The sequence below is a fragment of the Notamacropus eugenii genome, chromosome 2 (assembly GCF_028372415.1).
Source record: "Notamacropus eugenii isolate mMacEug1 chromosome 2, mMacEug1.pri_v2, whole genome shotgun sequence".
Taxonomy (NCBI): domain Eukaryota; kingdom Metazoa; phylum Chordata; class Mammalia; order Diprotodontia; family Macropodidae; genus Notamacropus; species Notamacropus eugenii.
This window is the reverse complement of record NC_092873.1, coordinates 452,776,155-452,802,165: the sequence shown is the minus strand read 5'-3', so window position 1 is coordinate 452,802,165 and position 26,011 is coordinate 452,776,155. Positions and strand designations below refer to the sequence as shown.

General features: G+C 33.7%; 1 pseudogene; it reads right to left on the bottom strand.

Moving 5' to 3' along the window:
• Window positions 1–990: 990 nt before the first annotated feature.
• Window positions 991–4,635, bottom strand: LOC140523174 (NEDD4-binding protein 2-like 2 pseudogene; annotated as a pseudogene).
• Window positions 4,636–26,011: the final 21,376 nt, after the last annotated feature.

Below are 26,011 nucleotides of genomic sequence, written 5' to 3'. Positions count from 1 at the left end.
GACCATGCTGGTACAGCCTCTGCACTGTGCATTGTGGACTCCTCCAGCTCTGTGCAATGGATCCTTCCTATTGACCTTCCAGTCTGTCCTGGACTGTGAGTCTACCACAGTGTGTCTCCTATGGGATTCTGCCCCTCCAAAATGTGGTCAGATTCTTTTTTGGAGGTATCTGAAAGAGTTTGTCTAAGAGTTTAGATGAGTTGTTGCTCTCTCTCCACCATCTTGGTTACACCTCTGAAGGAATCGAAGTCATTTTTTAAAAAAGGAAAAGGACTTATATGTAAAAAATAAACATTTATGGCAACTCTTTTGGTGGTGGCAAAGAATGGGAAATTGGGGAGATAGGCATCAATTGTGGAATAGCTGAAAAAAGTTGCTGTGTACGTTGTTAGGCTTTAAGAAATGATCCCCAGGATTCTCTCAGAAAAACCTGGAAAGATTTACATCAATTGATACAAAGTGAAATGAGCAGAACAAGGGCAACATTGTATATAGGAATAACAATGTTGTTTCATGATCAATTTGTTAATGACTTAGGTATTCTCTGCAATACAATGATCCAACACAATTCTAGAGGACGTATGATGAAAAATGTTATCCATCTCCAAAGAAAGAACTGATGAAATCTGAATGCAGATAAAAGCATACGTTTTCTTTACTTCTTTTATTTTTCTTACTATTTTTTGTCTGTTTTCTTTCACAATATGACTACCATGAAGAGAAATTGAAACTAGTTTTTATTTTTACAATTTATATACTATTTTTATTTACATTTTAAAATTTAAATAGTTTTCTGGAAACAAACTCTGTGGGGTAATGGTGGTTCTTTTTTATTAGATCTGAACCCACTTAAAAACCTCCAAAAAGTCTCAATGCTTGCTTTTTAAGGGTAAACCACAAGCTCTTTTTACTTGAAATCAGACTGAATTATAGTTATTTTGCAATATCAAAGTGATTTTACAAGTCTATACAGCCTTCCCAACTCTGTTTTCATATTCTCTCAGACCTTGTACGTGGAAGTTCCACTGAATTCATCACTATACAGATGGACATTTTATATTCATAAAGATCCAACATCTGTGCAATCTTTTCATGAGACACCCCATGTTTATTCCTCTTTTCTTATTCATCAGGATGAAATTTCCACCATGCTTCAGTTTCATGGAACTCCACTTGGTATCCTTTGCCTATAGTCATTTCCACATAAGAATTCATTTCCCAGGCTTGGGTATTAGTATCATCTACATAACTGGAGATCTTCCCTGATCAATAGCTTTCTTTGCTCTGCTCTGGTTCTAGTCATGAGCATCACCAAGTTGTTTAATGTTATATGTATACCCATTTTGATGCCAAAAATAATCATCAGTGCTGAAGATGATGCCACCACAATTCTGACCAAACAGAATATGAGGCAATGTCTTTTTCCCTGAACCTGGCAGACCTGTTGAAAGGATAAGTAGCCTCTTTACCTTTTCCTATTGCAACTGCTGGTTTATAAGCCTGTTTGTTTTCTCCATCTGGAATAAAGAGTCTTCCCAAAATTCTTTTCTTGTTTCACAGAAACTATTACTTTCTCATCCATCTTCTTCATTGTGGCTATTTCTCGAGGCCTGTATGATACTGTTTCTCCCATCACAATCAGAATATCTATTAGTCTGATCAAATGTCTGGCCATTCCAATTTGCATTGCCACTGTTTACATTATATACTTTGTACATTTCACATCATTTAACATCTTGAGCATGGGAAATATTTGGTGGTGGAGATGGAGAGGGATTAAAATTTGAAAATTTAAATAATAATTGAACCAAGAAGCAGAAAGACCACGAGGAACTAAAGAGGATCCCACTGGTTGCCATTCAGGCCTAAAGGAAGGAACTGGGTCGTTAAAAAGTAGAGGTTCCACTTGTCTATTAACTGGACATTCAGTGTTCCAACCAACTGGCTCAATATTACTAAAATATTGCTCATCACCAGGGAGTGAATATATAGGACTAAACCAAGTATCTTTCTTTTCTTCATCAGATTTTAAATTGTCATTGTAATGGCCTTGATAATATAAGCTAAATTGTTCCTGAGGGGGTTTAAATTGCTGACAATTGCTTTCCAAATCTTTTTTTTTCACTCTCAAGCTCCTGAATTTCTTTGTAAAACTGAGATAATTTGATGTCTATATCCAGTTTATTAGAAGGTTCTGTTTGTTTCCCACTCCACCAGTGCCCTTTTTCTGCATGATATTGTCTTTCATCTTGTTTATTTTCCTCGGGACTTTTGTAAATAGGTCCTATGAATGTTTTGCTTGTGCTATATTCCACGTCCTCTCCATTAAATAGGATAGCTACCTTGTGATTATTTTCCATTCTAATTTTTTTTTAATATTTCCAAAGACATAAGTACAGTTATTTCTAGGTACTTCACTGATATTCATGGATATTACTGTAGGATTTGCATGGTGTAAGTCTTCTGAAGGAAATGATTCAATAATATCTGGACTACTATGAGAGATTACATCCCCCAAAAGTTTCAACAAAACTGTAGTTTCAGTCTTGCTCTCCTGAGTTTTTCCATTTTCCTTGTCATCAAAGATGGATAAAGGTATTTAGTTGTTCTTTGTCTTCTCTTAGGATGTGTGAAAATGGTCACCACCATCATGGATATATGTTTCTTCTGCTGATTTTGTTTTTTTATTACATGTTTCAATTGCTAGGTATTTTTTTGTTTTGTTTTGTTTTTTACCATGTGCCAAAGAATTAGTTTAATTTTCACAATAAGACATCTGTGAGAAAGGAGAAAAGCAAGCCCGGAAGGTCTCAGCTCTCTGGACCGGCAGCCGTGGGTGAGCCTTGCTCTGTCCACAGAAGGCAGCACAGAAGCTCTCTTCGGAACTAAAATTTTTTTAAAGCTGAATGTTAAAATTGTTTTTACAGGTAATTGGGGAAAAATAAATTAAAAAAGGAATGATAATTGAGGACATAGGAGTTAATGACATAATAAAAGAGTAATTAAATGGCCATGGAACTAAAAAACCTCTAACTAGATTGGAGGAGAAATGAGAAGGCAAACAGTCCACAATTTATGGGATGAACAATTATCCAGGAAGAGGGGGGTGATCAACACTGTCAAGTGCTACAGAACAAGAAAGGAAAATGAGGGATGAATCTAGTAAATGATATTTCTTTGGTGACTTACAGTGGTTTCAATGGAATAGTGAAGATTTCAGAAAATTGAGGAGTGAATTATGAGGAGAAAGTGATGGCAGTAAGTATAGTTTTTCTAAATTCTGAGTTTCAACGCAGCCACAGACAGTTTAGTGTGATTCTGGGCAAGTCATTGAACTTTAATTGCCTCCAAGAAAAAAAATTACTAGAATGATCTTGTGCATATTTCATGTACTCTTAGATTTCAAATTTCTTCATTTGTAAAATGTGGATAATAATGCTCATAACAATGAACACCAAGGTTTATCATAAGAATCAAATGAAATAATTTATGCATGGTTTTCTCTTAAGACACTATAAAAGATGTTTCAAGAGAGCTTTAACAGATTAAAATTGCACTAAGTCTTTTGGAACAACCTATAAAAATGTCAATCATTAATGTGGCTGCTGCTGCTACTACCACTACTCTCACTATGAACACAGCTGCTGGCTATCCCTTAGGCTTGAACAAAAAACAAAAATGTCAATTTACCTCATTTTGCCTCTGGAAGAATAGAACTTTCTCTTTTTGATAATAAATTAATAAAAAAGGAGTTATTAAATTGTCTCTGTGGCACTCTGAATTAGTGGGACTGAGTTCTCTAAGTATTTCTCTGATCCTTCTGATTACCTAGCCTGTTCAGCCCAATCTTTAACAGTCTATTCACCTTTTAAGAAAATCTTATCCTTTGTACCAGAACACAATGCCAAGTGTAAGGGTGAAAAAAAAAAACACAACCAGATAGTTATTTGAAGTCACAAAAATAAAATAATTCTCTATTTTTTAATAAAAAAGTTTTGTTTTTCTATTTTGTTGGTCTAACATACAAAACACTCATGTGCAAATAAGAGGAAAGGGGGAGAGATAAGTGAATCCCTTCTGGGTTCCTTCTCTACTGTCTTCAATTGCAAATGTTAACACTAGGTCATGTATGATGGGACATTGCAATTTTAAATTAGGTAAAAATATTTTCTAAGGTATCAGAACAAAACATAAAATGCATAGTGAAACTAATATTATATTTGCCACACTGAAAAGTCAGTGAGTTTTTTTTGTAATTTTATACATTTTTCTAATTTCATTTTAAATGGAAACTTTATTTACCTAATATATAATTTGTCAGTAACCTGGTGTTCAATTTAGAATAGCATCAGTATACTTATTGCAAAGGCATACCACATGGCCTTCAAACTTGTTCCTATAAGTGATTATTCTTTTAGCAAATTTTAAGAAAGTTAAATTTCTCTAGATGTTTAAAGCTAAAGAATTGGTCTTAGGGATTTCAGAGAACAGAGGGGGGCAATATATTCAATTCAAATGACTGATTTATAAAATTAATTTAATTAAAATTTTTCTTTTGAATCTGTGTTTAAATAAAATACAAATGATTTATGTATTGGGTGAGTAATGTTTTCCTACTTGATCACCATAGGCCATTCTCATTTATCTAAGATTCCAAATCTCTTCCTTAGTGGTTCCAAGAAGACTATCTCAAGTGCTAAACTGGGCCAATGTTAGGTCAGCTTACTTAGCCTGAAGGAATATAGAATAATTAGATTCATGATTAATCAAAGTATTTAAAACTTCTTTAGGGATAACTCTAGGAGTCTCAGGCAGTACACAGGAAAACCTGAGAAAACTAGAAATGATCCAAGAGAGTCATAAAATATACAACCCTTTGAATTTATGTCACAAATTCTGTACCTTTAAGTTTATCTACTACCAATTGCTGCTACTGGTAAGGAGAACATGGGAGTGGTACAGAGAAAGAGAAGGCTCAAGAATCAGTTAATTACTTACAGGCCAGCTTGCATTTGGTTTCACATCTCCATAGTTAAACAGTCAAAGACAGGTGATAACACAAGTGTATAGACATGTTGAGAGCCCATACTTCTGGGTCTCTGACGTTATAGCTAATTGTTTTGTCTGGGAAAATTTACAGATACCAAGTGGACGGGGGCAGTCAATCAGTGGCTGACCCTTACCACAATCCCACTTAATGACAACAAGGATATCGTGATTAGAAGTTTGACAAACTTGTATTACAGGATAAGATGAAATTGGTTATTGACTATGATCAGTAGAGTCTTGCACTCTTTGCCTAAATGTTGTTGATTAAAACAGTAATAGGTACATAGCAACTTTTTGGTACATAGGTGAGTCAATCAGTAGTCAAACATGGAGTCACTTCTGTCATCTAGGACCTAGCAATATTTCTCATGTGAGACATACTAGTGTTAACCAAAAGTTATCTACAGATTAAATCTGATTAGATTAATAAGGAGGATGGATTTTTTTTCACACCTCTAAATTTCCAAAGAAACATGATACAATTGAATATAGAGTCCTGGACATGTACTCAAAAAAATCTGGATTTGAAATCTGTCTCCAAAACTTGTCAGCTAGGTAAATATGGAAAAAGTCAATTAATCTATTTTAGTCTCAGTTTCCTTTTCTATAAAATGAGAATGTCATTATTTGTAAGAACACTTATTTCACAGAGGTATTGTGAGGTTCAAATAGCATAATGTATATAACATACTTTGTAAAATTTAAACCATATAAATGTCATTTATTGTTACTGTTACTATTTTGATAATTATTACTTTCTCATTTTCATCTTTTTCAAATGTGTTTAGAAGCAACATTTAGGTATATGGTGATGATCTGGTTTTGGTACAGTTTACTGGTTGAGTTTTCTGGGAAATCGCAAGGTCTGTATTAGTAGTATGGAAATTGGTTGTCAGTTATTCCTTGAAAGATATAGAAATCCTGATACATAATTCTAGGACCAGGTCATGTTTTGCATGGTAACTGGTAGATATCAAATTTTTTAGTCTGCTATAATATGCTGTACCATTTCTAAAGTTTACTGTACAATATACAGTCACCACTGTCAGAGTTACATATTAGTTTGATCCATTAGACTTATGTGATCTCCGGACAAAATCTTGAAACTTTCTATTTCTGTCTTTCCTTGGTGAACATTAAGAGTATTACACCTTTCAAATATGAATGTATTTTCTTATCTTTGAAGAAATATGTACATCAAAGAAGATATTTTAACTTGACTTCTTTAATTTAGAAACAACATTTAGTTTTATTTTAGAAAGATAAAAATGAAGTTAAGGCTACGCAGAGCCATAGTGAGCTTAATCTATCTGCCAAAAAAATGTCAAATTTTATATGACCTGTTCTTGACATAGTATTAAGACATGTTCAAAATAGAAAATATTCCATGTTAACATCAAATATGGTAGCATTCTCACTATGATTTGGTCTATTTTATGCATTTCTAAACATAAACAATCTATAAGTTCATATATCAAAGACTGCAATTGTTAACAGAGGCAGAATGTTATAGTGTTTAGGCTTAGCTTGTTCAACAAATAATCAATCAATAGCTTTCTCTATTCATAACAGGTATTTTGGGAACACCATTTTTGTGCTTCAGCTACTAGATTGTTTTCTTATAATTTTTATAGATTTTTAGTGACATGAACTGTGAATATTTTGTATAACATGTATGAACATGTAATGGTTCTTTAAATGTCATGTTTCAGTACTTAGTAAGTTATGTCTTCTGATTTAAAAGATCAGATTAATATTATGTCTGAGAAGAAGCTTGTAAAATGTCCTGCTAGTAATCTTTTTGCCTCCATGAAACATTTGAGTCACTAATTTATGCCCCTAGTATCTTCCAGTTTCACAGAAGAGTTGTTTCACTCACTTTGGTCTATGTAACTATACAGACATTCTTTTTGTTAGTAGTGTACAGACTTTTCTGTTTCTTGTTAGAGATTCAATTTTGTTTTCTTTGCGTTGGACATCTTACTACCACGCAGATGATCAGATATTTTTACATTGTCCTTCCTCAAGGGATCTTCCTTGCTTTGTTTTCATGATGGCTATAGCAGTAAACTGATTTTAAACAGGAATCTCTTTTGGAATAATTATTCTCCCAGTTGATGCATGCTGTCAAACTCAAAAACTTAATCTCAAAGAGGGGTATTTTTAGTTTTATCTCTAGGGTAGCACCTCTTTATTTTAATTATGGCAGTGGGGTCTGGGCTGGTAGTAGCACTGCTAAAGCACACGCAAATTTCCCAGGCTCTTACACTCTGGGTCTTAGGCTGTTTCCATCAGGGTAAAAGGTGAGGTTTGAGTTCACACGTTTAGTTTGATCTGATGATCACATATGTTTTTAATATGATTTATTATTCTAATTGTTTCCCCAGTTTTGGGATGTTCTTTCATCTTTGGTGTAAGTTTAATTTTATTAAAAGAATACTTTTGGATATATTTTAGTTTTTCTGTTAGTCTTTTATTTACAATTTTAGAATCAGGATTAATTTATGATATTTTTTCAGAGTTATTTGTTTCGTATCTCTATTTTCAGTATGAAGACTATATATCTCATAGAATGATTTTGAGAGTTCTTTTTCTATCAATTATTGAGAACAATATTCATAACATAGTTAATCATTGTTCTTTAAGCTTTTTATAGAATTCATTTCAAAATCTATAGAAAGCAGGACAATTTTTCTTTGGTAGCTTATGCATTCACTTTCATTTCTAAGTAAAATTGCTAAGGCTTCATGAATTTCATTAATTGTTTTCAAAAACAAGCTATTTCTACTGTATTTTGTTTCCATTTTATTGCTCTTGTTTGTATAGTTTCTTCATTTTTACACATCTGGTTTTTACCAATTAACTAATTTTCTGAGCTTTTTTTCTGCATATTCTTTTAAAAGTTTGTTTTATTGCTATCTATCTATTTATCTATGCATACATACAGACATATTTCCTCATAAGACTGCTTTAAGTGTATCACAGATATTTTGGTATTTTGTCCATTTTTTCTAAATGTCTTATGAGATAATGATAAATTAATAGAAAAAAATTTCAAGTGAGGTGACACTAGTTAAACTGAACACTCTTTCCCCATGGCCCTATTGGTTTTAATAAACCATCTGCCAACAAAACTATTTCCCTGAGATAAAAAAATGTTTTTATCTAATCATGGACCATGTTTTGTTTCATGTTTCAGAACTATTAAAATGGAGATGTTCAAGAATAATAATGTCAAAAAAATTAGCACTTAGAATTTGTATTACAAATATTTTCTACTATTAGCATTTATATTTTCAGTCTAGCTCATTAAATGTAGTTTCATATTCACAGCAGGCTTCATTATGAACTTTACTGAAATAGCACATTAATCAAATTGCACACTGTCATGCAATGCTGTATATTATGGAAATTGATTGGTACATAAAACCATTGTGTGAAATTATAAAACAATATAACATCAGAACTCTAGAACTACATTTGAGTTGTGGCTGCTACCACTAAAAGCCATATAGAACAAGAAAAATATGTTTTACTATTTGTTATAGACTATGGAAATCTCCCACAATAAGAATGCTGAAAGATTCTAGAATACTTTTCCAGTTCCACAGTGCAAAGAAGAAGAAAAAAGGAGAACCAATTTTGTTTAGAGTGGATCAGCTAGACAGATGACTTAATCACAAAGCTGAATGATCAGAATGAGTAAATATAGATCAGCCATAATTCCCAAAAGTTATTTGATCCATATGGTGAGTATTTGAAAATGAGAAACATTTCTCTGTTTTCAGCTTTACAGCCTACTTTATAACAGAGTATGTTTGAGCTGCTAATTCATAACCAGAGACCAACATTCCAAATATTGTCCTGTGTCATAACAGGTATATTGATTTACCACAAATTGTTTTGAGTGAGAACCAATATTTATTCATCAAATTTAGGTGAATGTATGTGATTAGCAAAAATGTTTTAGGAACAGAGAAAATATCTTCATAATTTGGAAATTGTATTTTACAAAATATAATGATTAAGTTTCTTTAAGCAGTGATAGTTAGCTCTTCTCAGCGATACAACAATTCAGTCCAGTTCCAGAAGACTCACCCATGTGCAGAAAAAGCACTTTGGAGACTGATCCCAGATTGAAGTATACTCTTTTTCACTATTTTTTTCCTTCTCGTGCCTTTTCTCTTTGTTCTGATTCTTCCTTTACAATACAGCTAATGTGGAAATATCTTTAATATAACTGTAAATATATAACGTATATATTGTTATATATAGCAAGCAAGATTGCTTGCTGTCTTGGAGAGGGAGATGGCAAGGGAAAAAATTTGGAAATCAAAATCTTATAAAAGTGAATGTTGAAAATTATATGCACATATGATTGGGGAAAAATGAAATACTATTATTAAGTGGGAAAATTTTTTTGAAAGGAAAAGTAGCTGATTGGTCAGGAGTCCTGATATTCTCCAACATAAGGAAAAATGTAAAAAAATGTTTTGGTCTTGGGAACATTTTTAAGTTTTTTTAAAAGAATGTTAAAAATTGTTTTTATATGTAATTGGGAAAAAATAAAATACTAAATAACTAATCTAAAAAAATAAAGAATGTGCTGCTTAAAAAACTGTTTTATGCCAGTATTAGCAGGGCACACCAGTAATACCACCTACTTGGGAAGCTGAGGCTGGTGAATTGCTTGAGTTTGGGCTCATTAGTGGGCTATGACAATTGAGTGTCTATGCTTAGTCCAGATCCAATATTGTAAGGGTCTGGGAGGTCACTCAGATGAGAAGTGTTGTAGGTCATACCTTCAAAGTTATTCAGTACCAGAATCAGCTCCCAGCTCCAGCTTGGATAAGATAAGGAGATACAATGTTTAGAAAACATCAACAATGACACATACACACATAACAACAACAACAACATTTTTATTTGTATTTTTCTTGGGAAGAGAGGAGAATGAGTTCGGAAAATCACAACAATGTTCCCACAAAGGCTAGAGTTGAAGAAACAGCTTTAAAATTTCAAACCAAATAGATTTCAGTCATTAAGATTTTGTCTATCTCTGATGAACATTTTATAGTTTTGTAAAATGACAGAAAATGCTGCATTTAATGATTATTCACAAAATCAGTTGTACTATAAAAAGAACCTATTGCTAAAAGAAATTTCAAAGGGTATTGAATATTGTTGAAATTTAAAAACAAAATATTAAATAAATTTTCTTTTTTTTTTCTCAGACCATTCATTCTAATGTCCTTTAGCTTCTTCCTTTTTTTTTTTTTTTTTTTTATTTATTTTTTTTTTATTTATTTTTTTTTTATTTTTTTTTTATTTTTATTTTTTTTTTATTTTTTTTTATTTTTTTATTTTTTTTTTTTATTTTATTTTTTTTTTTTATTAATTTTTTTTATTTTTTTTAATGTTTAACAATCACTGCCATACAATTGCGATTTTATCCCTCCCCACCCACCCCCCACTACCTCCCTCCCTCCCCACAACTGCATACAATTCTGTATAGATTCTACATATACTTTCCTATTGAGTATATTTTCACTATCGTCATGCTATGTAGTCAGACTAGGATAAATGAAAGAATCCGTATAACAAATCAGAACATGATACACAAACAGATACACATACACAAACATGATCTGCTACATTATGTGAGTGACTTCCATATTTCTCTCTCTGAGTGTGGAAGGCTTTTTGCCTTGAGGTCCACCATTGGGATTTTTTTTTTTTTTCAGAAGTTCTTGTGTTATTACAAAAATCTAAGTCTACCAGAAAAAACTCTCACACACTGTGGTTGTTGCTGTGCATAAAGTTCTCCTGGTTCTGCTCCTTTCACTCAGCATCAGGTCATATAAGTCCTTCCAGGCCTCTCTGAAGTCTTCTTGTTCATCATTTCTTATGGCACAATAGTACTCCATTACATTCATATACCATAATTTATTCAGCCATTCCCCAATTGATGGACATCCCCTTGACTTCCAGTTTTTGGCAACTACATAGAGTGCTACTATAAATATTTTTGTACATGTGGGACCCTTTCCCATTTTTATGATCTCTTGGGGATATAGTCCTAGTAGCGATATTGCTGGGTCAAAGGGTATGCACATTTTTGTAGCCCTTTGGGCATAGTTCCAAATTGCTCTCCAGAATGGTTGGATGCGCTCACAGCTCCACCAACAATGAATTAGTGTTCCAACTCTCCCACATCCTCTCCAGCATTTATCATTTTCTTGTTCTGTCATGTTTGCCAATCTTATAGGTGTGATGTGGTACCTCAGAGTTGTTTTGATTTGCATCTCTCTAACCAATAGTGATTTAGAGCATTTTTTCATATGATTATAGATAGCTTTAATTTCTTCCTCTGAAAATTGCCTGTTCATATCCTTTGACCATTTATCAATTGGGGAATGACTTGTATGATTATACATTTGGGTCAGTTCTCTATATATTCTAGAAATGAGGCCTTTATCCCCGAGCTTAGCTGTAAAAATTTTTTCCCAATTTACTACATCCCTCCGGATTTTGGTTGCATTGGGTTTGGTTGTGCAAAAACTTCTCAGTTTAATGTACTCAAAGTTATCCATTTTGCATTTCATAATGCATTCTATCTCTTCTTTAGTAAAGAATTCTTCCCTTCTCCATAGATCTGATAAATACACTATTCCTTGCTTCTCCAGTTTATTCATGGTATCAGTCTTTATACCTAAATCATGTACCCATTTGGACTTTATTCTTGTGTACGGTGTCAGGTATGGGTCTATGCCTAATTTCCGCCACACTGTTATCCAGTTTTCCCAGCAATTTTTGTCAAACAATGAGTTCTTATCCCAGAAGCTGGGGTCCTTGGGTTTATCAAACAGAAGGTTGCTATATTCCTTGCCTACTGCATCTTGAGTGCCAAGTCTATTCCACTTGTCTACCTCTCTGTTTCTTAACCAATACCAAGTGGTTTTGATAATTGCTGCTTTATAGTACAGTTTAAGGTCTGGTAGCGCTAGGCCACCTTCCCAAGCATTTCTTTTCATTAGTCCCTTTGATATTCTGGACCTTTTGTTTTTCCAAATGAATTTTGATATTATTTTATCCAGCTCTAGAAAGTAATTGTCTGATAGTTTAATTGGTATGGCACTAAATAAGTATATTAATTTGGGTAGAATTGTCATTTTTATTATATTAGCACGGCCTACCCATGAGCAACTAATGTTTTTCCACTTACTTAAATCTGACTTTATTTGTGCAAAAAGTGTCTTGTAATTGTGTTCATATAGTCCCTGGGTTTGTTTTGGCAGGTAGACTCCTAAGTATTTTATACTGTCTACCCTAACTTTAAATGGGATTTCTCTTTCTATCTCTTGCTGTTGAACTTTGTTGCTAATATATAGGAATGCAGAGGATTTGTGTGGGTTTATTTTGTACCCTGCAACTTTGCCAAAGTTGTTTATTAATTCAAGTAATTTTTTACTTGAATCTCTGGGATTCTCTAGGTAAATCATCATATCATCTGCAAAGAGTGATAACTTAGTTTCTTCTTTGGCTATTCTAATTCCTTGAATATCTTTATCTTGTCTAATTGCTACAGCTAACATTTCTAGTACCATATTGAATAATAGTGGTGATAATGGACAACCTTGTTTCACCCCTGATCTTATTGGGAATGCATCTAGCTTATCCCCATTGCATATAATGCTTGCTGAAGGTTTTAGATAGATACTGCTTATTATTTTATGGAAAGTTCCCTTTATTCCTACGTTCTCCAATGTTTTTAGTAGGAATGGATGTTGTATTTTGTCAAAAGCTTTTTCTGCATCTATTGAGATAATCATGTGGTTTTTGTTAGCTTTGTTGTTGATGTGGTCGGTAATGCTAATAGTTTTCCTAATATTGAACCAGCCCTGTAGTCCTGGTATGAATCCTACCTGATCATAATGTATTAATCTCATGATAAGATGCTGTATTCGTTTTGCTAAAATCTTATTTAAAATTTTTGCATCTATATTCATTAGGGAAATTGGTCTATAATTTTCTTTCTCTGTTTTGTCTCTTCCTGGTTTGGGTATCAAAACCATATTTGTATCATAGAAAGAATTTGGAAGGACTCCTTCTTCCCCAATTTTCAAGAATAGTGTATGTAGTATTGGAATTAACTGTTCTTTAAATGTTTGATAGAATTCACTTGTGAATCCATCTGGCCCTGGAGATTTTTTCCTAGGGAGTTCATTGATGGCTTGTTCAATTTCTTTTTCTGAGATGGGGTTGTTTAAGTATTCAACTTCCTCTTCTGTTAATCTGGGCAATTTGTATTTTTTAAAATATTCATCCATCTCGTTTAGATTATCGAATTTGTGGGCATAAAGTTGGGCAAAGTAGTTTCTAATTATTGTTTTAATTTCCTCCTCATTGGAGGTGAGTTCACCCCTTTCATTTTTAATGTTAGTAATTTGGTTTTCTTCTTTCTTTTTTTTGATCAGATTAACCAAAGGTTTATCAATTTTATTAGTTTTTTCATAAAACCAACTATTGGTTTTATTTATTAATTCAATAGTTTTCTTTATTTCAATTTTATTAATCTCTCCTTTGGTTTTCATTATTTCTAATTTGGTATTTACTTGGGGATTTTCAATTTGTTCTTTTTCTAGCTTTTTCAACTGCAAGCCTAAGTCATTGATCTCCTCTTTCTCTATTTTATTTATGTAAGCATTCAGAGATATAAAACTTCCCCTAATAACTGCTTTTGCAGTATCCCATAAGTTTTGGTACGTTGTCTCACTATTGTCATTCTCTTGAATGAAGTTGTTGATTGTTTCTATGATTTCCTCTTTAACCCAATCCTTCTTTAGAATTAGATTATTTAGTTTCCAATTGATTTTTGGTTTCTCTTTCCATGGCCTTTTATTACATGTAATTTTTAATGCATTATGATCTGAAAAGGATGCATTGATTATCTCTACCTTTCTGCACTGGATTGTGAGATTTTTATGTCCTAGTACATGGTCAATTTTTGTAAATGTTCCATGTACCGCTGAGAAAAAGGTATATTCCTTTCTATTCCCATTTAATTTTCTCCAAAGATCTATCATATCTACCTTATCCAGAGTTTTATTTACCTCCTTAACCTCTTTCTTGTTTATTTTAAGGTTGGATTTATCTAGTTCAGAGAGGGGGAGGTTGAGGTCCCCCACTAGTATAGTTTTGCTATCAATTTCTTCCTTCAACTCCCCCAACCTCTCCTCTAAGAATATGGATGCTATACCACTTGGAGCATACATGTTTAGTAATGATATTGCTTCATTGTCTATGGTGCCTTTTAGTAGGATATAGTTTCCATCCTTATCCCTTTTGATTAGATCTATTTCTGCTTTTGCTTTGTCTGAGATTAGGATTGCTACTCCTGCCTTTCTTACATGAGCTGAAGCACAATATATTCTGCTCCATCCTTTGACCTTTATCCTATGTGTATCCCCCCGTTTCAAATGTGTTTCTTGTAAGCAGCATATTGTTGGATTATGGCTTTTAATCCATTCTGCTATCCGTCTCCGTTTTATGGGAGAGTTCATCCCATTCACATTCACAGTTATGATTACAATCTGTGTATTTCCCTCCACCCTCTTTCCCACCATTTGTGCTTTTAACTCTCCCGTCTCCCTTCCCCTCCTCAATAGTATTCACTTTTCTCCCCCTCCTCCTGCAGCCTTCCCCTCCTTCTTTTAGCCCCCCTCCCTTTTACTCCCCTTTACTCTTATTGCTTCTTTCCTCCCTTTTAGCCACCCTCCCCTTTCTTCCCCCTTCCCCTCCTACTACCTATAGAGCTAGTTAGGATTATCTGCTTAAGGTTATTGTTCCCTCCTTTGAACAAATCAGATGAGAGTACCTCTCAAACAATGCTCATCTCCCTCCCCTCCTTCCCTCTACTATGGTTTTGTACTTCTTCCTGTGATATAATTTGCCATTTTCTGCTTCCCCCTTTCCACACCTCCTATTACATTCCCTTCTCATACTTAAATCATATTTTTGCCATGACATCATTTACTTTATGCCCGTTCCCTCTACATATATCCCTTTTATCATAATAGCTGCACAGTTCTCCAGATTAACAGGTAGCATCTTCCCTTACAGGGAGGTAAACAGATTGCCCTAATTGAGTTGCAAGTTTTTGTTTTTGTTTTTTCCCCTCTGTTTACCTTTTTATGATTCTCTGGAGACCTGCATTTGAAGATCAAATTGTCTATTGAGTTCTGGTGTTTTGGTCAGGAAGCTCTGGAAATCCCTTATTTCGTTGAATGACTTTCTCCTTGCCTGAAATGTTATGCTGAACTTTGCTGGGTAGTTGATCCTCGGTTGGAGTCCCAACTCCTTTGCCTTACGGAATATTGGGTTCCAATTCTTTCGATCTTTTAATGTAGAAGCTGCAAGGTCCTGTGTGATCCTGACTGTGTGACCTTGATATTTAAATTGTTTCTTTCTGGCTGCTTGTAGTATTTTCTCCTTCACTTGATAGCTCTGGAATTTGGCAACTATATTTCTTGGGGTTTTGAGTTTGGGATCCCTTTCCGGTGGGGAACGGTGGATTCTTTCGATGACTATTTTGCCCTCTGAGTCTAGTACTTCTGGGCAGTTTTCCTTGATGATTTCCTGGAAGATATTGTCCAGACTCTTTTCTTCATCATGGGTTTCTGGCAGGCCAATAATTCTTAGATTTTCTCTCCTGGATCTATTTTCCAGGTCAGTTGTTTTTCCAATTAAATATTTTAGATTTTCTTCCATCTTTTCATTCTTTAGATTTTGTTTGACTGACTCTTGTTGCCTCATTGAGTCATTAGTTTCTACTTGCCCAATTCTAATCTTGATCGTATTGTTTTCTTCAGTTAGCTTTCGCATCTCCTTTTCCATCTGGCCAATTTTTCCCTTTAAGGAGCTATTTTCTCCATTTAATTTTTGTACTTCTTTTTCCATTCGACCAATTTTCCCAGTTAGGTTTTGGGTTTCCTTTTCCATCTGATCAATTTTCCCTATTAGGTTTTGAGTTTCCTTTTCCGTTTGATTAACTCTTCCTTTTAGGGAATTATTCTCTCCAGTTAATTTTTGAACTTCCTTTTCCATTTCTTCAATTTTCTTTTTCAGATTGATGTTCTCATCAGTGAATTCTTTTTTTATGGTTTTAAAATCATTGGCCAGTTTTTCTTTTATATCCTTCTTCAGACGTTCCAGGTAATCTAGTTGTGCTTGCGAGAAATTCATATTCCCATCTGAGGTTTCAGATGGAAGTACAGTCTCAGCTCTGACCTCTTTGGTGTTTGTGTTTTGGTCCTTATCCCCATAAAAAGATTCTATGGTTTTTTCACTTTTCGTCTGCTTTTTCCGATTCATGATGTTGGCTGAGTGTTGTAGCTTTTGGTTCTTTCAGTCAGAAGATACAGATCTTTTAAGTTGAGTTGATGTTTGTCTAGGCTAAAAGCAGGCTTTTTTTTTTGTTGTTGTTGTTGTTTCCCAGATCAACCCTGGGTTTAGCTTGATAGGTGTGTGGGAGGTGTGGTCTGTTCTCAGGATATCTCCTCAGCTGGCCTGAGGCAAAGGCAAGGTCCAGGGGAATGGTGATCCCAGCTTCCCTATTGTCTTCCCTTTTCCCCTGGAGGGCTGGGGCACGCCTAGAGGCTAATGCGTGTTCCCGCCCCTCCTGGGGCTCGTCTCCCGGGCTGAGGCTTGCTTGGGTCTCAGTGCGAATTTTTCTCTGCCCTGGGTCGTCTGTCCCTCCAGATAGCCTCCACCACGGCAGGAAGAATCCCCCCCTGCCACCTCTCCAGCCTCTGGTGCCATGAGACCACCCGCCCCCCTCCGCTGCTCCCACCGATCCAGGATCAATCTGGGGAAGAATTTCATGGTTCCCCCACGGTCACCGGGGGGGGGAGGGGAGAGCACCCACCGATCACTCCGGCATCCCAGCCTCTGGATGTTCAAGTAGTGACCCACCGAAGTCCCGTCTTTAGGCTGAAGACTTCAAAGGCTGTTGCCAGCTTCTTCCTTTATTATTCTATTGGAGCAGCTAGGTGGTACAGTGGACAGAGGACCAGTACAGGAGTCAGGAGGACCTGAGTTCAAATCTCACCTCAGACACTTGACACTCACTAGTTTATGTGACTTGGGCAAGTCACTTATCTCCAATCATCCTGATGAATATCTGGTCACTAGATTCAGATGGCTCTGGAGGAAAAGTGAGGCTGGTGACCTGCACAGCCCTTCCTCATTCAGAAAAAACAAAGTCGAGTGCAAGTCATGTCATTATTTCTCTGATGGAATGGTCTTCTTCGGCAGTGAAGAATGAACACACACACACACAATTATTCTATTGCTTAGGACAAAAGATTCTGCTTTTACCCTCTTCCTTTCCAGTGTGATATGTCCATAAAGGAACCAAGTTTGTAATAAGACAGTTTCATTCAGCTCTTCACAGAAGCCTAATTAAAAAAAATAAAATTAATGTTGTAGACTCATTAGAAAAGAAGTACTGGCGCTTTTGGCCAAGCTATGGGGATGTTTTAATAAGCTCAGCAAATGGGATTCCGGGGGTTGGGGGTGGGGTCGGGGCAGTGAGATAAGGCTCTGTTATTACCGTGGTTTCTGTGACCAGCCTACACAGGATCCAAAAAAAAAAAAAAAAGATGAAGAAGGAAAGAATAAAAGAAACCTATGTAACAATTCTTGGACGAATTTGCTGTTCAAGGAGCAAATAAAGACATGATTTCTCTTTATTATTATTGACAGCTTGGCACAGAAGACGATTGATTGAAGTGAGATTTTATTGATACATAATTAGTTTTATAGTTGTATATATATGTATACACATATATATACACACACATACATATATATGTATATATATATATATGGATGCTACAGAACCATTTCTAGTATGTTAATTTAATAAAGAATTAGAAACTTGTAAATAATATTGCATATAATAATTTATTTTAAAGAAACTTTTTTCAACTAACACATTTTTTCCCCCAGGACAACTGTGTTTAGTAGAAAGTAAAAAGAGATTAAATTAACTAATCAGTCAATAAGCAGTTATTAATCCCTTGCCATGTGCTGAGTAGAAAAGAAAAAAATCAAGAGTTCTTTCTCTGATGGATCTTATTCTATCAAGGGATACAGATAAATATATATGTAAAATATAAAGCAAATAAATGCAAGATAATTTCCAAAGAAGAAAGAAGAGAGACACCAGTAGCTGTAAGAGTCAGGAAAGTAAAGGAGATCGTTTGCTCTACTAGTCACTCTAACTCTTGTTAATGCAATGAAGTGCAAAAAGCAGAGAGAAGGGCATGAATTCTGGCCCTATACATGATGGAAGTATACATGCTTTATGACTAGCAAAAATGAATAAAAGTGAAAATTTGTGAAAGAAAAAATGTATAATCCTAACAAAAATATTAAAACATTTATTTTCATTAGTATAAAATGTATGTGATTATTGTTGGCTTACCTTGCATGCTAACATTTTAGTTTGGGGATAACTCAAAATAATTTTACCTTTTTCAAACATCTTAGATTTTCTAAATAAATCATCAAATCCCTTTTCTGTCAGTGGTCATTCATTTAATTTCTTTTTCTTGCTTATTGCTAGCATTTCTCAAATGATGATAGATAACATCATGAGAATGGATAATCTTACTGTAGTCCTATGTTCCATTAGACAATTTCTCATATTTATTCATTTATATTAATGCTTGCCTTATAATTAGATAAATAATTTTAGTTATTTTTATTAAAATATTTAATTTAAACTTGCAAAAGCCAATTATTAAATTTTCAGTGTGAGTATTTATAACTCAGATGCAGACACTAGGTATAATCTTGAAATGAATTACTGTTTTATTGATTGTCCAGACTTCAAGAAGTGTTAATAATGTATGTTAAAAGTGTGTTACATGTACATTTTTGTTTCTGGAGAATCCAGTTATAAAGTGTTTACTAGGACATTTCTGCATTGCTCTATAAACTTTTCTTGATCTCTTTCCAGGAAGGAAGGCATCACCAGACTGAAGACATGATGAGTATAAAATAATGAAAATGATAATGGTGATGATGAAGACAATGATGATAATGATAATACTAATAATAACCACTAATATAGGGCTTTAAAGCTTACAAAGTGTTGTACAAACATTGCCTCATTTGAACCTTACAGTACCTCCGAGTATTACTTCCATTAAAATAGATTATTCTCAAACTCAAGGACTGGTCTTCAAAAGCAATTGTGGAAGATGGCAGAATACAAGTAACAACTCAAGTGAACTCACCCAACATTCCCTTCCAAACAACTTTAAAATAACTTCTCAAATAAAATTTTGAAATGGTAGAGTCATATCTCTACCTAGGTCACACCACTGAAGAACTGGAAACTTATAGACTCTGAGAATTTGTGCAAAAAAGAACAGCATGAACAAGTCTGAAGAGTGGGACAGTGCCTCCCCATCCCCAGATGACCAAAAACCAATTTTAATATAAAGTTCAAAACCAAGAAATAGACTTAGAAAATGAGGAAACAAACAAACAAACAAACAAACATAAAGCCCTTAACTATAGAAAGCTACTGTGGTGGCAGAGAAGACCAAGTCATAAACTAGGAAGACAACAATGTGAAAAGCACTACAACTAAAGCCTCAAAGAGAAATTCTAATTGGACGCAAACCTAACAATAATTCCCAGACCAATTTTTTAAAAAGAGATAAAGTTAACAGAAGAAAAAATGGAAAAAATGAGAGGGTTGCAAGAAAATTATGTAAAGAGAAATAATGTCTTGGAAAAAGAGGCACAAAAAAATTATGAAAGAAGATAACACCTTAAAAACAGAATCAGCCAAATTGAAAAAGAGGTACAAAAGTTCATGGAAGAAAATAATTCCTTGGAAATTAGAATTGGCCACATGGAATCTAACGACTCCATGAGAAATCAAGAAACAATAAAACAAAATCAAGAGAATGAAAAAGTAGAAGAAAATGTGAAATGTCTTATTAGAAACACAACAGACCTGGAAAATTTAGTGAGGAGAAATAATTTAAAAATTATTGAACTACCCAAAACCCACAATTTTTAAAAAAAGAATCTAGACATATTTCAAGGAATCACAAACGAAAATTTATCTGATTTCTTAGATATAGAGAGTAAAATACAAATTGAAAGAACCCACTAATCACCTTCTGAAAGAGATCCTATAATTAACTCCCAGGAATATTATAGTGAAATTCCATAGCTCCCAGGTCAAGGAGAAAATTCTTTAAGTAGACAGAAAGAAACAATTCAAATATTGTAGACCCACAGTCAAGACTTTGCAAAATTTAGGTGCTTTCATGTTAATTGAGTGAAGGACCTAGAGTATATAATATTTTGGAAGGAAAAGGAGTTAGGATTACAATCAAGAATGACCTAACCACTCAAACTGAGTATGATCCTTCAGTGTTAAAAATGGATATTTAATGAAATAGAGGACTTTCAAGCTTTCTGGAAGATGAGAGCTAAGTAGAAAACTTTACATTCAAATAGAGGACTCAAGAGAAGCATAAAAAGGCAAACAGGAAATAGTTATCTTAAGGGACTCAATCAAGTGAAATTCTTTACATTCCTGTATGGGAAGATGATATTATAGAACACTGAAGAACTTTGTCATCTGTAGGTCAGTTAGAAATCTACATAGATAGAGGGCATACGTGTGAGTTCATCATGCTGGGATGATCTCAAAAAAACTAAGGGTTGTGAAAGAGGGATTAACTAAAAGGATAGGGAAGGAAAAATTTTCTTGCATAAAGAGGTGTACACATTCTTTTATAGTGGAGGAGAAAATGGAGGGAGCAATGCTTGAACCTCAGAATAGGTTAAAACAGGGGAGAATGTGTATATGCAATCAGTTGGGTATAGAAAACTTTCCTACCCAATAAGGAAATATGAACACCCATAAGAGATATCAGTGGGAAGAAATAAGAGCCTTTGACCATTTATCAATTGAAGAATGGCTATGGGTGTTCATGTTTTCTTATTGAGTAAGAAAGTTTTCTATACTCAACTGATTGTGTGTCATATGACTATAAATAATCTAAATCACTTTAATTAGAGAAAAGTAAATTTACTTACTTTTACAGGAAATGCTAAATGCTAGAGGGGATAAGGGAAAATGAGTACACTTATTTCTGTGGGTGTAGTTGTGAATTGATCCAATCATTCTATAGAACAATTTGGAACTATGCCCAAAGGGCTAACAAATTACGAATATACTTTCACCTACACTACTAGGTCTGTACTCCAAAGAAAAGTGAAAGGATCAAAGAAAAAGGAAAAGAATCTATATGTACAAAAATATTTATAGCAACTATTTTTGTGATGCCAAAGAATTGGAAATTAAAGGGATGCTCATCAAATGGGGAATGATTGAACAAGTTACAGTGTATGATTATGATGGAGTACTATTGTGCTTTCAGAAATGAAAAGGAGGATGGTTTCAGAAAAAAAGACAAGACCTATATGAATTATTTGCATTAGCAAAGTGAAGTGAGAAGAACTGGGGGATAATTTTGCACTATAACAGCACTGTTATAATCATGATCAAACTGTGAAAGACTTAACTACTCTGATAAACACAAAGTTCCAAGACAATTTCAAAGGACTCATGATTAAAAAATGATATCTACCTTCAGAGAAAGAATTGATGAACTCTGAGTGTAAATTGAAGCTTAATATTCTAGTTTTCTTTATTATTGTTCCTTTTTTTGTAATATGGCTAATATGGAAATATGTTTTACATAATATCACGTATGTCACTAATACAATTGTGCTTGCCTTCTCAGTTGGAAATTGGTAGTAGGGAGGGAAAGAATTTAGAACTCAAATTTTAAAAAGAAAAGAATATTTAAAAAACAATAAATTTTACCACAAAAGTCTTTATTATTATTATTATTTTTATTCTGGCTAATAATTCCATCAATCTGCTGCTTACTTGGTGATGAATCTCTCTGAACTTGGCCAACACGCATGCTGTCAATCACTGGGCTTTTTCCTCATAGTTAACTTTTCTACTGTTAACACTTGTGTTCTGCTGGAGAAGACGTTCAGAAGCTAAGGTCAAGTCAGTGCTATAATTATTCATGAGTACAAATTTAATCCTATTCTTTCATTGTCAGTGTTATCTAAAAATACATATGTGTATCAATGTTAATATCTGTCAATTCTTATTTTAGTTTGATTATTTGCATTTTTTTAAAAGGAAGAAAAAAGATTTACCATTTTGAACTTTTGTTCAAAAATTCTGCGATTGGAAGGGAGAGATAGCCACAAAGATGTAAAAGCCAAGAACCACAGAGAAACAGAGTGGCTAGCATTATCCATAATAAGTCTTTAAGTGGCACTACAAGAATTTCCTTTCCTTTTATAAAAATAAGACCTTGTTCCAGAAGGCAGTGTGCGATGATGGCAAAAAAAAAGTCCACAGCTGTCTCCTTTTAAGAAATTTTGGTTGACTTATTGGTTCACAGGTTTTTCATGACATTCAAAACTGAACCTCTAGAGGACAGAGTAGTCTTTTATAGCACATGCAGTTTTGAAAGCAACACTACCAAGGAAAGCGGAGAAGGTTTAGTGCCTTCATCTAATCATAAGCTCTCTCTTGAGGTCACATAATATATATTTGTTTTGAATTTCAGTCTTTCCAATATTCCTTCCATTTATGTTCAAGGATATAATTGTTAAATTTGTTTCTTTTTCTCCATCATACTCTTCTGTTACTTCTTATGAAGGATTATGATCTAAAATTTTACTAGCATCAAACCAATACAACTTTATTGTATGTTTTACACATACATACTCACAGATGGACCAGAGAACAAAACTTCTACAATTTTGGCGTAAATTTTACTTATGTATTCTCTTATTCCCAGAGATTAGTGCTTTACTTTAGTACCTAGCCCTCTTTCTCCTCTTTCTTTATTTTCAACTTGTAATAAATAAAAATAATAGAAACATTCCTTGCCTTTTTTATTTTAAAATTAATCATATATCAATCCTCCATTTCTCAATATTATTGGTGAGCTTTAGCTGTTAACCAAAATAATGGAACTGCTTCTTTGTTTTCCTTATATAAAGTTGACATTATTAAACAAGTTAAGTTTATTGTTACTTTGATGTCCTTCTATGGCAATGGTATTGAAGTAGTATTAAATCATACAATAATCACTTGAATATGCCTGTTTCTTATTGAGTTTCTTTCATCACATCCTCTAACCTTTTGTGGTTAGTTTGAAAAAAAGTTAAATGTCAAAATAACTTTGTTGTTATTTTCCTTGTATGGAATTTACATTGAATCAACATGTAGCTATTCTTAGCTTTGAAATTCATCTAACTTGTTAATGATTTTCATAGTAGATTTCCATATCAAAGTCTTTTTCTCCCCTCTTCAGCTTTTCTAGGAATACATGAGATGCCTGTTATATTAAATTATCATATTTTATCTTGCAAAAGTAAGCTAAGTGTATTTGGGTACATAACTTTTATATGAAGCCAAAATATCTTTAACATCTCTCCATTTTCCATCAGCAGAACTTCTTGGTTTCAGCTCCTGGAACATCATGCTTCCCTCAGGATAAGCTGATAACCTGAAGTGTCATCACCATGCAGATTGACTCAGCTTTTTAATACTCAATACCTTCTCTATCAGCTGCCTCTGCGTTCTCATTTGAGGACTGGAGGGCAGAGCAAGAAATTCCTGCCAAAGCTTTCATTTATAAAAGGTTCGGAATTTTTCAGATAATTCTCTTTTCCATTAACAACTGTGCTTGTTTCAACTCTATGAACTCCATACCTTATGAAGTTATTCTCCTTGTGTTCACCACCTCAACTTCTCAACTTCTTTTTGTGTATTGTCTTTGCTTGTTAGATTGCAAACTCCTTGAGGACAATGCCCATATTTATTCTTCTTACTTTTATCCCCAGTGCTTGATATGATGCCTGCCATATAGTAGCTACTTAATAAATGTTTATTAAATTGAATGAACTTATTATATACCATATTACAACTTTTGCTGTTAATCTGTTTGAGTGAAAATCCCTATATAATGCATATTGGCAATTAATAATTCTGGAAATTTTCCTTTTGAGATTTGGTGGTGAGATACATTTTACATTTTTTCAAGGAATGAAAAAATCATTATTATTTCTCCATGCTTAATCTCTTGTCTTATTTTTATTGCTTATAAGGTAATCGAGTTTTCTTCCAATTTATTTGTTTTTGATCTTGTTTTGCTGAATATTTTTCTTTATTTCAAATAAGACAATTCAATTTTTCAGTGAATCTATATTTGTTTACATTATACATGGATAATTCCAGACTTGTACATTCCATTATCATCTTGTCATTTTTCCCCTTGAATACTTATACTCCTTGTATACTTTCCTTACTGATATCAGTAAGGATACTCATTTTATTTAGAATTATTATTATTCATGATAATGAATCTTAATATAGTTTCATCTTTCCTTCTAGAAGTGGCTATGTTAATTTGCTGTTTATTTCTTCTGTCTTCTGTTTCTTTACTACAATGATTATATACATTATATCGAACCTTCTTTCTTTCTTTCCTCCCTTCCTTCTTCCCTCCCTCCTTCCCTCACCTTTTTCTGTCCTTTCTTCATCTCTTTTTCTGAGATAATTTTCCCTTGTGTGCTTTAGTTATTTTGGGATTTTTTAGGATCATGTTGGGGAGTTAAACTTAATTATATCTTTATACTACACTGTGTTGCTCAAATTCAACCCAATCCTTTAGCATCTGACGTCTAGCAGAAAGTAACCTGAACTCAGAATTAGATAGCACTTTCTAGTTGGACCTCTACTACTATCTGTATGTGCTTGATCAAATCACTTCATTTCCCTAGTATTTGTAATATAAGAACTTTGATGATCTCTGAGGTTTTTTATACCTCTAAAATTTCTTAATATACAAATCAGATATCTTGTTTAATTGGGTAGCTACCAGATTTGGTCAATAATTACACAGGTGACATTTCTGAATGTATTTCATAAAACATATTTTGAGACTTCAAGGATTTGTGATTTATCCAAGGGTAGTTTTTCATTGATACACATCCCAAAGAAACCCTTGAAAAATTACTGAAGCTAAAAAATAATTTACCTCTTGGCCATCAAGGTGATAAACCACTGTTATTTAGCTAATCTGCTTCATATAAAAAAATATGGTCTATCACTAAGCAAATATTTGAGCCCGCTCTTTCCAATTCAGTAGGACCTCTCAAACTTACGTTTCACCACCACAGTCTTTGAAAACCCAGGATCACTTTCACTACATAGTGAAGCATTGGAACTGGATGTTAGTGGCTGATCATATAACTAGAGACTTTCTGTTCTGACAATAAATTATTGTATTTTTGGTGAAGAAAATTGCCTTATTTTAATTAGTTTGTAAACTTTTGTGCTGGTATACTGAGTTCCAAAATAACGAAAAAACATTTGAGAGTTTTGACTCCTTTAGGTAACAAGTAAGGGAAGCAAAAATTAGAGACATAAGGGAAATATAAGGTGACAGTTTTACTCTAGTGTCATGATAGATCATTACTTCAGGTTAGAATGTGGCTTTAAAAAGGAGGGCACCTTATATTTACTTTTACTAAATTTATCCTAATTAGGCAAATATAATTTCTGAGAACTGGAGATAGATACTGGTCATCTCCATTTCAGTCAACTTTAATTTGAGAAGAACTGGGGGAACAAGGACTAATTTTTCATGAACAATATTGATGTTGTGAAGGTCATTAGAATAAATGACAGTAATAACCAAGGCAATTAGTACCTGCATAACCTCTGAGTTATTCTTAACTATTTATTTCCCTTCATTCTTCATATTCATTGCATTCCTAATTCTTATCAATTCTACTTCCAAAATATGTTCACCTTCTCCAA